Source organism: Paroedura picta, chromosome 5 (genome assembly GCF_049243985.1).
Source record: "Paroedura picta isolate Pp20150507F chromosome 5, Ppicta_v3.0, whole genome shotgun sequence".
NCBI lineage: Eukaryota > Metazoa > Chordata > Lepidosauria > Squamata > Gekkonidae > Paroedura > Paroedura picta.
The window spans coordinates 43506672-43520696 of record NC_135373.1 but is presented as its reverse complement, the minus strand read 5'-3'; the positions used below and the strand labels follow the sequence as shown (position 1 = coordinate 43520696).

The window sequence follows — 14025 nt, the reverse complement described above, 5'->3', positions numbered from 1 at the left end:
AATAAAAATTAAAGACCTCGGCCTTTTCCTGCTCAGGAAAGAATGGAAGGGAGCTACTCTTCAGCTGGATTTGATTGGAATTTCCTGAGCAAGTTTCACTGAAACAGCAGAAAAAAAGAGGAGGGGGGGGGGAGAATAAAGTATACCATGAACAAAGAGGACACTGAGTTTAAAAGAAGAGGGGTGATACTGGTGGTGAACAGCGCCCACATGGAAGTGATTTGAATGCTATGTGAGCTTGGCGGGATTCTGGAAGCTCTTTAGCAACAATACCATTTCTCTTCTATCCCAAAATGATGTATATTAAGTCTCCTTTTATTAGTTCTAGTTGAGAACTGGGCTCCTGCCGTTACCCATGCAATCGGTGGCTGGGGCCAGAGCCGACGTTCCGATCGTTTGAGGTAAAGGGTTTATGTTGGCGGCTTCCTTCTGGGCTTCCAAGAGGTTTCTGCACAAACTACCCTCCTGTCACCGGGAGAGGAAATGGCTCCTTGCTAAAGGGAGGAAGTTGGGGGAGCACGGGCGTTAATTCGGGTTTCATGGGACTCGAGAAAGAATTAAGACATTATGTCTTCGTTTCCCATTTTTGAAGTCTGGATTGTTTAGTGTAAAGCTAATTTTTCAGTGAAATAGTGCACTGTGGGGCCTCTGGCAGAAAAAGAGCCCTGCTGGATCAGACCAAGGGTGGGGAGACACATGCATATTTATTCATGTTCGTATGTAAAATGGGGACTTTTTAAATACCATAAATGGAGTATGCGGGTTGAAGGAGCTAAATTCCATCCCTTCACTTCACTGCATTCTGTAGTTGACACATTTTCCCTCACTTCCTTGGCTCTTAGTTTCACCAAAACCTCTGGTTGAGTATTCCAATGTCAAAAATGCAACACATCACAAAAAAAAAACTGGAACATGTTTAATGGAAATATGTGTGGATTAAACCAATCAACTTGGATAGGCTCTGAATGCTTAGCTACTTGAACAAGAAAGGGAGGGTAGAAAGGGAAGGGGGGAGCGCTGATCCAATCTGTCTCAGGATAGATTCTGAAATTCCTTGTCCAAATCTCTACTAATAATGAAACTCCCTCCCCCACCCAATGTCCATAAGGCATGACTCACTTAGATACCACCAGATTCTTGCCGAAGGATAAAAAACCTCCTTGCACAGAGCCATCCCAGCAATAAAGAATCTGCAGCTGGCCATGAAACAGAGGTTTGATAAGTGCAATGGTTTTTCCCTCCTTTTCACAGTTTCCCCCATGACAGTCCCCCTAGGCACAGGGGTGCAGAATTCCAAACCAAGTGAGGCCAAAAGTACCATGGCCCCGGGTTGTTACTAACCTACTTCACAAAACAAAATGGTGGATGAATATGGAGAGAGAATGTTTGCAGTTCTGAGCGCCTTGCAGAGAACTGAAATGTTTTTTTTTCTATAAAACACTCTTGAGTATTAGGTTATACCAGATTTTAATCATGCACTCAGATTCTTCACGATCACCAACACAAAATGCCTATTCTTACCTACAGTTTTCAATGGTGTCGAGTTACAGCAGGAAATATAAAGTGAAAGACTGTACAACCTGGCCATTTAAAGAATCAAAAGAAAATGCAGACTCAAGGTGCACCAGAAGCTACTAGGATAGGAAACAAATAAACAAACAAACAAAAAGCCAACGATTAATCAGATCCCTTTCCATCTCAGTTCACTAACACATTTGCTTTTGAAATCAGGAGACGATTGTTATTGCTGGGGAATGCAGCCTTCAACAGGCATTGAAAATGAGACAGTGATCTTTGTCTTAAGGATAAGTCTATAAAACAAACTCTCCTATTTTCAGCAGTGAAATATTGACAGGTAGGTCTGTCTTCTTGGCCCAAACGCTACAGCTGCCTTTCAGATGAAGCAAACTATGTTTCGTGAGTCAATCGAACTGAACTGGGAGGCAGATACAAAGGGGAGTGAAGAAAGAAAGCCAGAATCACTTAGGGTCATATCAGGTGAGGGAACTAAAATGCTGACTCAGACCTTTCTTCTCCACCTTCCCCCCTAGCTTACTTCTTATTTAACAGAAGACATATTTTTACAGCTGAGGTCTCTTAATATAGACCTTTTCCTCCCCTTAGACAAATCTCTGTCAAATAGCGTTTCATAAAAACAAGCGTTCCTGACTTAATCCCCAAAAGACAGAAAAAACAATAACTCCGACAGGGCCCCTCAGAGAAGCAAGCTGGCTCGAACCAACGTAGGGATGAAGACCTCACGCCTATGCTGTGATCGGGCCTAGGAGGCCAGGATGGGTGTGCAGATGTGGGCGTGACCCGTGCTGACTTTTATGTCTGGCCATCTGCAAAACAGATGCATTTGCTTGTAATGCTCAGAAAAGCAGACTCGATTGAGGTGGCATACAAGTGTCATAAACGGAACCTTTAAACCGCTTACTTCAGATTCAGCGATGGGCTGCCTCCTTCCCCTCCCCCCTCGCCTTTGTGTCAGCAGATTGTGTTGCAGGCAGCCCGGAGAAATAGTTGTAAGCATGAGTCCCTAAGACCAGAATCTCAAGGGTATCCAGAAGATTTTTAAGCAATACTGCAATCCAACCTATGTCTAGAAATCTGGAAGATGTAACCCTAACCTGGAAGACGTAATCCTAACCGATGAGGGAAACCAATAGGTGACTTATGTGGGGGTGTCTGCTTGGAAAGAACATCAGCAAGTCTAAGAATTAGTTGGCCTCTGATGGAAAGATAAGCACACAGATCCAGAAGTCACCAGTTCTTTCCCCAGCAGGCTATGCCCTTAGGCCTTTATTCTCCGGACCCATGGACCCTATCCTGTCCTGACTGCCTTGATTATAAGGGATGCTTTTTAGCCTAGAAGTCTTTAAAGGGGTCTAAACACATTCAAGGAGGAGAGGTCCATCAATTGGTACTAACTGTGGTGACTAAAGGGAGCCTCAATGCCAAGAGCATTGCTAGGGGGTTATAGCAGGGGGAACATCTTGGGTTCCATGCCCTTTTTGTTGGCCCTCCAGTGTGGAACAGGATGTTGGATTAGACGGACCACTTGTCTGATCCAGCAGGGCTCTTCTGCCCTGCCCTTGCAGTGATACCTGTAGAGAAAGCTGTAGTGCATGTAAACCCATGCAAGGTGCAACCCACCATACACCTACCCTACATCTGCATTTCCTGCACCCAAGTTTACTCTGTTCACACATGCTTGGGGGGGGGGGGGTGCCATTGCTCCAGGGTGTAGTCACTGTGGGATGTATATATACTGGAAGCAAGTAAGTGGGGCTGATTGTGTAGCTTTTCTCACCCAGTTGTTGCCCGGTTGATAGGACACAAAATAAAACATCTTTGAGATTTCACCTGGCACTTCCAACATGGTTTTAAGTTTCTTGTTTTAGCATTTAGCCAAGAGTTTCAAAAACACAAATCCAAAGTGAACAACTAGGCTGCAAGCAAACAACTTTCACAGAGTTGAAGGTAGTTTGAAAGATGGATCTCATTGCAGTTTTTGCCTATGGACGTATTGTTTAGAAAACGCACATCCCATTTGACCAAGAAGCTACAGCAGGCTTTCTCAACTGCCTTGATGGTCCTGGAAGGGTTTTCTCAATGGATGGAGTTAATTCATTTTTCATATATTTTTAAAATTTGTTAAACTTTTATCGGGTGATATGACCATATATGGTCATGTCGATCTGCCCAATGATGGGCCTGGAGGGAATAGGAAGGAGAGGAGCATTCACACAACTTTGGTTCCCAACCATATTTTGCACAATCACGCCACTTTTGGAGTCTCTCAAAGCCTGAAGAACGTTTCAGGGGTTTCTCAATGGTAAAAAAGTCAAGAAAGCCTGAGCTACAGTTTGACAAGAGAAACTATCCTCTGTCTCTACCTCTCAATTGTCAGGAAGCTAAATTCTGTGCCAAATAACAAATTCCAAGCTTGCGCAACATGACTTTGGATGTGCAGAAGAAAGGAATGCCCCAAGACTGAACATTTGGCAAGCAGACCTCTGTCCATATTGCCAGGTGTGAGGCACCCATCTCAGCATCACATCCCAAGGACTCTGCAGCAGGTTCTGGCTCCAGGCAAATAGCTTACAAACTAATTACCATTCTCTGGGGTTACCAAGCCTAAACTAGGCAGGCTGTTTCCATTCTGGGCTCCGTCATTCCATCTAGAAGGAGGAAGAGGTCATCATGGAAACCCATGCCAGCAAACTAAGGACTTCAAAGCAAATGTATCCTGGCTGCTCTTCAGATGGGAATCTGGCATAGCTCTCCGTTTCCGGGACATCCACATACAGCCCCGCTGAAGTTTATAAAACAGTATGAAAAGAATGGGATGAAGAAGACAAGCTCTTTTGGGGCTGGCCTTGAACCCTGGCAACCTCCCATCATGTCCATGACTAAAATAAATCAGCTCAAATTGGGTGTGAAAAGCAAGCCATTGCTTGCAAGGGCCAAAGCATCCTCTGTTGCCAGGGTCCTCCTGAGCTTTCATTTTGATCAGGAAGTGAGGAGGGGAAGGAGAATCAACAATATGAACCTTGCTCAAATTACATTCTGCACTTTTACTGTCTTGTTATAACTCTGCTGGGGCTGCATCTACCAGCAAGGTTTATAATTCCATTTCTGGCCATAACCAACCAATGACAGATTCCTAGAATGCAAAATGATTTAACCCCCCCCCCCTGTAGGGTAGCCATGTTGGTCTGAAGAAGCACAACAAAATTTGAAAGCAATAGCACCTTTAAGACCAACAAAGATTTATTTAAGGTGTGAGCTTTCGAGTGAGAGTGCATGTACTTGAAAGCTCAAACCTTGAATAAATCTTTATGGGTCTTAAAGGTGCTATTGGACTCAAACTTCGTTAAAAATACCAGTAATGACTTGTCCCTTAGGAAATACCCTGCAAGCACACATCCATACACAGACACAACTGTAGATGCTGATACACTCATAGGTTTGGTTCATGTGCTGCTTTTAGGTGACAAACTGGGTGCTGGTTTTTCAATGATCAGTCTGATATTTCATCAGCCTGTTTTTGGCTGTCTGAAATGATGTTTCACTGTATTCCTTTTAAACCAGGAAGTACAGCACCACTGGTGTTCAACTTCTCACACAGCCGGATTGAGATCTACTACCCTCACCCCACCCTACCACATCCTTGCTGCATGACCACACAGTTTCTTTAAGTAGACAGTTAAATCAGTGGCCAATCATCTAAGCCAGTCATAAAAATGCTTACAGATACAATTCTATTCTTGAGTATTCTCCTAACTAGTTGCTAGTGGCACTAGCGGCTGCCGGTCAGTTTGAATCGGTCACATTTTTGCAGGATACACATCTATTTTGCAGAATACACAGCTAAACAGGGTGGGTAGTCAGATCACATCTGACTGACACTTTCAAATTCAACAGATATACATTTAATAATATATTTTTAAAAAGACTGTTGATCCCATTCACAGCCAAATTTAGATTCTCTCCAGTGTACACCCAAGACATCTAGCCCTAGACTAGGGCCTAGTCTGCACACAATAGATAATGCACTTTCAATGCACTTTCGAAGTAGATTTTCCTGTTCTGCACAGGAAAATCCAGCTGCCAAAGCACATTGCAAGTGCATTATCCTATGTGTGCAGAATGGGCCTAGGCCTAACAAAAACTTCTGTAGCTTCCTCTGCAATCACAATAGCTTTTGTAAAAAAAAAACCAATGCTACGAGGTGATATTCTGCCATCACCTCACAGCAGAACTTTTACATGTGAATGACTCAACTGATTCTGAGCCTATGAGTTTGGTGATTTTAAAGTATACTGGGCCATTCAGACGGTCAGGGATCAATTAGCGCAGTCATTCTCAATGGCGGCTGTATGGCTCTGGGGGGGACCTGGCAAATTAGAAAGGGACCACAGACTGAAAAATGTTAGAGTTTATGGGGGGCTCTGACAATTAAACAAATGAAATACCCCTTTTTATCATGTATGACATCATTAATTGCTAGAAAGTTTGACTTTCCTTTGTGGCTGTTTGAATTAATGCATTCAAGGAAAAAAAATGATCACACATGCTTCTCTTGGTCAAATGCTCTAGAAATCTGCCTTGTGTATATATAAGTGTATGGTTATCTCACTCTTAGCTTAGGCCTTCTTTAGCCTAGTGGTCAGCCTGAAGGGGGCCCTGGAACCTGAGAACCATCTTAACGCAAACCAGAGAGCACTGGCAGCATTCTTTAAGAGTGTTCTGTCATTATAAGCATCGGAATCAAGGCGTATACTTTCCAACTAGAATGAATAGCTAAGCAGACTCTTCAGCACCTTTCCATGATTAGACGTTAGCCCCCCCCCCTCCTTCACATATTCCTCTTCATTTTCTTTATGATTCCAGAATCATACAATTCACGGTAACCTGCTTCAGTCCAGTTTGTAAAGCCAATTTAAACCTCTGCAAGATAGAAAAGTGAAGCAAACAAAGGAACAAATTCACATTTTGCCAGCTGGATCCAGAATTTAAATTAGCAAGGACCAACTAGCTCCCCTGATGCAGTGAGATTCCCATCTCACTGCATCAGGGGAGCTAGTTGGTCCTTGCTAATTTAAATCTCATTGAAATCACAAGCACCTCCTCCCAATTCCCAGCATGCCCCCCCCCCCATTCCAGGGGACGATGTAAAATAAAATGTAAGCAAAAAATGCAATAGCCTCTCAGTCATATAATAATGGTAAAACAATCTTCTGAAATATGAAGCATCAAGAACAAGGGAAGTTGCAGAGAATGGAGGAAGCAAAACAACTATGGGTCAAAGTGCTTGGCTCCCTGGGAAGGCCACAGTCCCCGAGACAATGATTCTGTAACTGGAGATTTAGGAGAGTAGGAGACTTCCAGCCAACGTGAATTTACTAGCCTCTAACACAGACCCCTTGTCCTTAAGAGCTGTAAAAACAGCCCGAAATTGGGCCTTCGTGAGAATCACAAAGCAGCACCCCCCAGGATAGAATAAATAATGGGGAGACACAAAGTGAGTCCCAGGGAGGTAGCCCAGTTTGAGGCCGTGGGACTAAATAAGTGGCTTCTGATGTGACGACATAAATTGCATTTCAGCCGCGCACATTGACAAAGGCAGACTCCGAAGGCACAGCAAGCCACAGAATCTGCAAAAGAAGGGAAGGCCTTAGTTTGCTTTCAAGGGCAGTAGCTCCTTTTTGGAATCCTTTTTAAAGCACACTTTGCCGATTCTGTGTGGGAAATTACAGACCACAAAGAAAACAGAGGAGGAAAAACTGGGTATGTCTTCATAGCTCTTACCTAAGAGACTGAACACGGAGACATGTTCTGTGTGGTCGCAGCAGTCATGTTCAACCCATATTGGCTTCACAGCTGTTCCATCTGAATGGCTGAGATAATGGCCAAACTCACATGAACTATACAATGCAACTAGCATGGCTGGTTCCTAAGATCTGGCCAACTGGCCAATCAAAGGTTGTCCAAACATTTCACAGCATTAATTTTATTTGCAGAACCAAAGTAAGTTGGATATTGATACTGGTCAGAAGAACAAGTTAAGGGTTAATCTGAGACTGTGGCTTGGATCCTGTGCAGTTTCTGTGTTCTTCAGTTAAATCTTCCCCCTCAAAAATCACCTTCCCTTTGAAGCCTTTGGCACAACCATTTTAATTCTCCTTTGGGCTTTTCTGTACAGGGGTATTTGCTCCAGCTTGGCTTCTGAACAGCAGGCTTTCTCTTCCCTTATATGCAGTATTGTTTGTTGGTCATTACTTTCCTGGTTTTTGAGTTTTTCCAGTGAGAAATTAAAATGGGCTGGGAACAAACTCTGTGGTTCTTCAGGGCCACTTAGTTCAGATGTGGCAAACATCAGCTCACCCACTGCCTCCCCAACAAGCAGCAGTGAAGGAGGAGGTAACTGGTCAAATGATGCCAATCAAGTTGAAATGTATTTGCCAGGAAGTGCCTGGCAACTGGTGGGAGTGTTGGGAGAGGCACAGTATCACAAGAGACTATTTTAAGTGGTCTCATGTACTTAACCAAAATTCATAACCAGAATGGGATAGATCTATGAATCATTGGAAAGTCTATGGTAAAAAAACTGAATTTCATTCAGTGTCTTCTGTGCAGGTTCAAATGGCAGGCCTGCCATGGAGAATATTTCTACTAGCTTCTAGAAAGCAAAGCTGAGTGCTCTCCCTCCCTTTGTCAGAAGAGTTTCTAACTCAGTCATGTGGTGAAGGAGAGGAGGGAGGAACTCTTCCTTCAGTCCTCTTTCCTGCTGCCATGAAGATCAAGGGATGTTCTATGGCCAACAGTGGGGGAGGGAGGGATGTGAACCTGCACAGAAGATACTCAATGAATAGGCAAGTGCATCCATATCTTCATTGTTGTGTCTTCTGTGCAGTCCCATGTGGGAGATTAGCAAGTTGACTTACTGTGGAGGTGGGTGTAGGCCAGTCAATAAAACAGCAACTGTTACATTGCCCTTCCCACAGCAGCATCACTCAGTTGACATCAATTGAGTAGCATTTGATGAATGTCAACACTGAAGATTGCATGGCTCCTCTGCTTATCTCTCTGATGTCCAATTCACCTCTGAAGGACAATGCCTGAGTATGAGTAGGATACTAGCAACCGTATAAAATTAGATGAGTGTAAATAAAGGCATGAGTGAGGTATCCATGTTCCCTTGTCCAGCAGCCTCTGAGTGCTTGGATCAGGCCAGCCCCTGGCAGATATCAATGTCATGTGGAGTCGGGATTTTCCCCTACCTCTGGACGAGTGGTAAATCGGGGCATCTTCCCCACCCAGAATCGGCCTGAAAATGCTACCCTACTAACTGGAAAGATAACTGGTTCCTTCTGCCTGTAAGTTAGGCCATTAGGCTGTTATTGTTACCCCAGCTTCTGTTTTTTTCACTGTTATGTTTTTGATGATATTTTCTTGCTTGCTTTAGAATCCTAGAATCACCTAGGATTCTATAGATTCCAAAGCAAGCAAGATAACACCAAATATGTTGTAACAATGAAGAACCAGAAGATGGGATAACAATACTGGCCTAACTCCTGTTAGTGGTGCTGCTTTATTGAAGATGGTAGTGATTTTTTTTTTGGGGGGGGGGGTGGATCGGATAAACCTTTGTATAATTTCTTCTCTGCTTTTTTCCTGCCTCGCTTGGATAATTCTGTGTCATTGCTTCTGACGAATCTTGCCAAGGTAGGCTGTAATATAACATTAGCAAGACTAATGACATGTGCCCATCATTTTTAACCAAAAGAAATTATGACTGATGACTAGGACTAGCTAGATCAATAATGTATGGGCATCATTAAAAAACAAGCCCACTTCCCATGAGCATGAGTTAAATGCAGGTAGACATCTGGAAATAGTTGTTGGATTTTTTTTTAAACTGTCCGAGCAAATTGAAAAAGATGAGAACAATATCAGATTTTCTCATCCTATGTTCTGGATGAGGTAATGGATGGATTATTCAGTAAATCATATAGCATATCACTCTCCTCAGCTATTGCTCCCCTCCCTTCACAGCATGCAGCCCTGGACAACTGCCCAGGCTGTCCCATAGCCATGACCAAGTGCTCCTGAATATTTTTTTAGATCCCTCTCTTACCCATTTTAGGACTTTTACAGTATTCGCCAAACAAGCACGAGCTGAGAAACATCAGCTACACCCTTATGACCTCCTTTTCAGGCCAAGTGGAAATGTTAGACCATTTATTCAGAAATTAAGAGATATCACATAGCTTAAGTTCCTGGATGCATGCATTCTTTTAGGCGATATACAATCACAGCTCTGCCTCCCCCAACCCAAAATCAACCAATCCAGTATAGCACTGCTCTAAAGCCATCACAGAACATTTGCTTCTGGTCATGGCTTTCCTAGTTATGACAATGGCGCTTTTATGGTTGCTGTTGTCAAGTCAAAACCGACTTATGGTGACCCTTTAGGGTTTTCAAGGCAAGAGATGCTCAGAGATGGTTGGCCATTGCCTGCCTTTGTGTCGTGGCCCTGCTATCTCTAGGTGATCCCCCATCCAAATACTGGGGCCAGCTTTGCCTGGGTTCTGACATCTGATAAGATCAGGCTAGCCTGGGCAATCCAGGTCAAACCAGCAATGGCATATCCAGTGGAAAAATACCATCTTTCCCAGGGACAACTCCCAGGGCCATTTCGCACGGCTTCAAAGTAGCACAATGTTTGCTATTTGGAAACGCTACTAATTTGCCATAACCCACGACGTCGTAGACAATCTGCAACAATCCTGAAACCAATCAGCAAAAAGCGCTTCGTTGTGGCGCTTTCAGGGGAATCCAGAAAAGTGGATTCACCCTCCGGATAGCGATACACTCCTGCAACCAATCTGCAACAGTAGCGCTAAAGACCTGTGCGTTACCATTGTTGCTGGTTCTTCAAAGTCCCTCCCCCTGGCTCTCTCCTCCAAACTTCCGGCGAAGCGATCGCCATTTTTTTTTCTCCGAGCGAGCGGGGATAAACGCACCGGCGAGCCTCTTTCTGTTTAGAGGCTTCCCTGGCTTCAGTCCTTCACCTTTAGTCACTAAGCACAAACCACTGAAAAGCCCGTTTGCTGAAATAAAGTCCCTTTATTTTTTACAAATAAATTCAGCCGAAAATCGAGCCCGTGAGAGGGGGGGGGGGATTTTTATTTTATCACTCGAGGCAGCGTGCAAACGATCATACAATCAAACGACAGCTCACATTAGGCAGCTGGATGGGTCTCTCCGTAGCAACGAATCTACCTAGATTCGTTGCTATGGGTCGTTTTTTTTTTTTTTTAAACCTTTCTTAAAGGGAAAGGGGCTGTTTGGGAGCATGCTAACGGCTGCCCATTGGCTGCTTGACGGCCAGGGGCGGGACGAGCTTGGCAATAGCGCTTCCTTTCTAGCGATTTCTGCCGAGACCGGAAGCCTGTGGGAAACGCTAAAAAACGCAACTGATTCCACTACAAAGGCAGGTATGCATAACGACGAATTCCACTATTTTAAATGGCGATTTTTCATTCCGCAAACAATTTGCAACAAAGATCCCTGTGCGAAAAGGCCCCCACAGTCTTGCTTGTGCCTGAAACCAGCCATGAGAACATGGCATGGAATATGGCTAAGCACGTTGCATCACCACCGACAGAAGGAAACAGAGCTCCTGTTCTCTCCTTTTGCTGCTCAGGGATTACTAACAACAAAGCAGTAACTTGAACCCCTTTTCATTTGTCAAGACACCTGTGACCAGGATAAAGAGATACCAATCTGGATCGAGGCAGCCCACAACCCAACTCAGACATCTTAGCTACATTCCATCCCACCTGCAGAAAAACTGGTGCATTTGGAAGCAAAAAGTAACTTGGGTAAGCTTCCTGGATTGTTTCCCCCATCCTCAGTAAGATGTGATTGGGACATTTAATTGCGCATCTGCCCAATTTATGCATAAAGCTCTGAGGGTGTGTTTAATTATAACTGAAAAGGTCATCCAGGTCATCCAGGGGCAGGGAATTGAAGTCCCCCAACTGAGAGCCCTGCAGTTTGTTGCTTCTGGCGCATTTCCCCCAATACATTTCCAACACCAGAAATGGACTGGAGAAAAAAAAACGCCAGGGGTGACAAACGACAAAAATGTAAAGCAGAGGCAGGCCAGTGGTAGAGTACCAGTTTGCATGTAAAAGGTCCTAGGTTCAATCCTAGGCATCTCCACGTAATAAACGATGAGGTAGTAGATGATGTGAAAGACTTTGGGAATGTGTTGCCAGTCAGAGTTGACAAGATGGACCAGTGGTCTGATTTGGCATGAGGCAACCTCATATGTTCAAGTTTAAGGGATTGTAGTTGAGAATCATAGAACCATAGAGTCGGAAGGGGCCATACAGGCTATCTAGTCCAATCCCCTGCTCAATGCAGGATCAGCCTAAAGCATCCATGTGGTAGAGGATGCGTTTTGTGGTATAGCATGCGCTTTGCAGGCAAAAGGTCCCAGGTTCAATCCCCAGCACCTCCAGTTTAAAACAGGATCAGGAAAGTCATATGAAAGATGTCCATCTGAGACCCTGGAAATTTGTTGCTATTCACCTGACTGATCCTGGTAGACCAATAGTCTGATTCAGCAGAAGTCAGCTTTATGTCTTTAGTTCTCTTCATCCATTGACAACTTGGATGTTAAGATAAGCTCCCTTTCTAGAGTTCCCCCTAAGCTGTGCATGTGAGCGGCCACTCATTAACACAGAAAGCCCCACTCAGCAGCAATCTGGAGCCGCCAGGCTCTTGCACTGCCCATTCCTCATTTTAAGATTACAGCAGTTATACTCTGCTCAGGCTGCAAACATCTCTGCCCAGTAAGGGAGGGGGGGGGGAGTAGAGGGAACACTGCCTCCTGCATATATAAATGAGGGAAGCCATGTGATCAAAAGAGAATGGTTGTCCCATCACATCTAAAATGGCTGTTGGTAAAGAGGGGAATCTGCAAAAGAGCTTGTTCTTGGCACATGTTGGCCCCCAAATATCTTCTATCCCCTCCTATTTAATCTCTATTTGTTGTAGGATGGCCTTGCTCAGATTTCTCTCCATCACTGACTCTGAACCAAGGAGAAGCTCACGACATTTCCAGATCTTAAAAGACAATTCATTTGAATCAACTCATAAGAAAGAGTGAGATTCTTAAGCATTTCCGCACGGAGGGGTGAAATGCGTGTGGCTTCCTGCTTGCAAACAAGGGATAGTAAATCTCACATTTGCAGCCCTCCTCACAGGGAGAACCCTCCCACATTTTCCATCTGCCCCATTGTGGCTTTTTGCCTCCTGACAGGGCTGCAAGGGAAAGCAACACAAACTTCTCCCTCCACTCCTTGGCTTGTCAGTCACAGCAAGCCACCAATCAGCACAGCAGGTCTGTCATGGACTGAAACTTTCTCTACCCCTCCCCCCGAGCCCCCAAATTATTATTTTTAAGGGTACTTCCTCATTGTTATGTGGTAATGCCACAACACAGATGCATTTTTAATAAAAATCAACACTGCCGTGTTGCTATAGAGACATGCCAGAATGATACAGCATTCCCCCCCTCTTTTGTGATTCTTGTTCTTTTGCAGTTTATTTCTGTCTGGGTGGATTCCTGAGACACTGAACATGGTCCCTGGATCCCAAAAAGTCATTTTATGCAAATAGTTGGCTTAAAAACAAGGTGCACAGACTCCTGTATGACTGGGAGAAGGCAACCAGATCATCCCCACCCTTCACAGCTCAATCCCCACCTCCAGAAAACAGAAAAGGGGCTGTGTTTTGCCTGCCTGATCCCCAAAAGACTGTGGACACTTTAAAGAAGATTTTATTTTACCTTTGACAATGTAGGTTTGTGGTCATGCTGCAATGCAGATGGCGCCATTAAAAAAATTACTCAGAGTAGGGAATGGAGGGTGGATGCAAGGGTGGAACAAAGCTGCCGAGACTACTGTGCCTTTCCCTCTCCATACGGTCTCATCCCTGGTTGCTCACTGGTTGCTCACCAATGGGATGCACGATTTAGGGATGTAAGTTCAGTTTTGGTGATTCCCAAAATTGTGAGTTAAAAAATGCCCCAAACTCAACACAGCTACTGGACAGCCTTGGGATGCAGGCGGCATCATGTGGAGGGGGCTCTAAAACCCACCAACAATCAAAGGCTGTCCAGGAACAGATTCCTCATGTGGAAATGGTCCTACTCTGGGTGGTGCAATCCCATGCAGAGTTGCCCCAATCCAAATCCATTGATTTCAATGACCATAGACTGGGATACCGCTACATGGGATTGTACTGTCAGTGTTGAAAGAAAGGTAAAAACACACATGCACATTTTTTGGTTGCTCACTGAGTATATAGAAAGTTCTTTCTTAGTGAAAAAGGCTTTTTCTGTGCATATTCAGTAAGCAAGAAAAGCAAAGAGAAATCTGTCTGGTGTTTAGTTCTCCCATCCCTTTGGAAAACATTTCTCTATCTTTCCCTCTGCTG

General features: G+C 44.3%; 1 protein-coding gene across 3 annotated transcripts in view; it reads right to left on the bottom strand.

Moving 5' to 3' along the window:
* COL8A2 (collagen type VIII alpha 2 chain) overlaps positions 1–14025 on the bottom strand; it is a 167398-nt gene that overhangs the window by 27538 nt on the left and 125835 nt on the right. Inside the window, exon 1 of one of the 3 annotated variants that reach the window (XM_077337547.1) lies at positions 7321–7384. The exons of the other annotated variants lie outside the window; for them this stretch is intronic. The gene's annotated coding sequence lies outside the window, so the exon portion shown is untranslated. Of the gene's footprint in view, positions 1–7320; positions 7385–14025 lie in introns of those variants that run through there. 3 annotated transcript variants of the gene reach the window in all.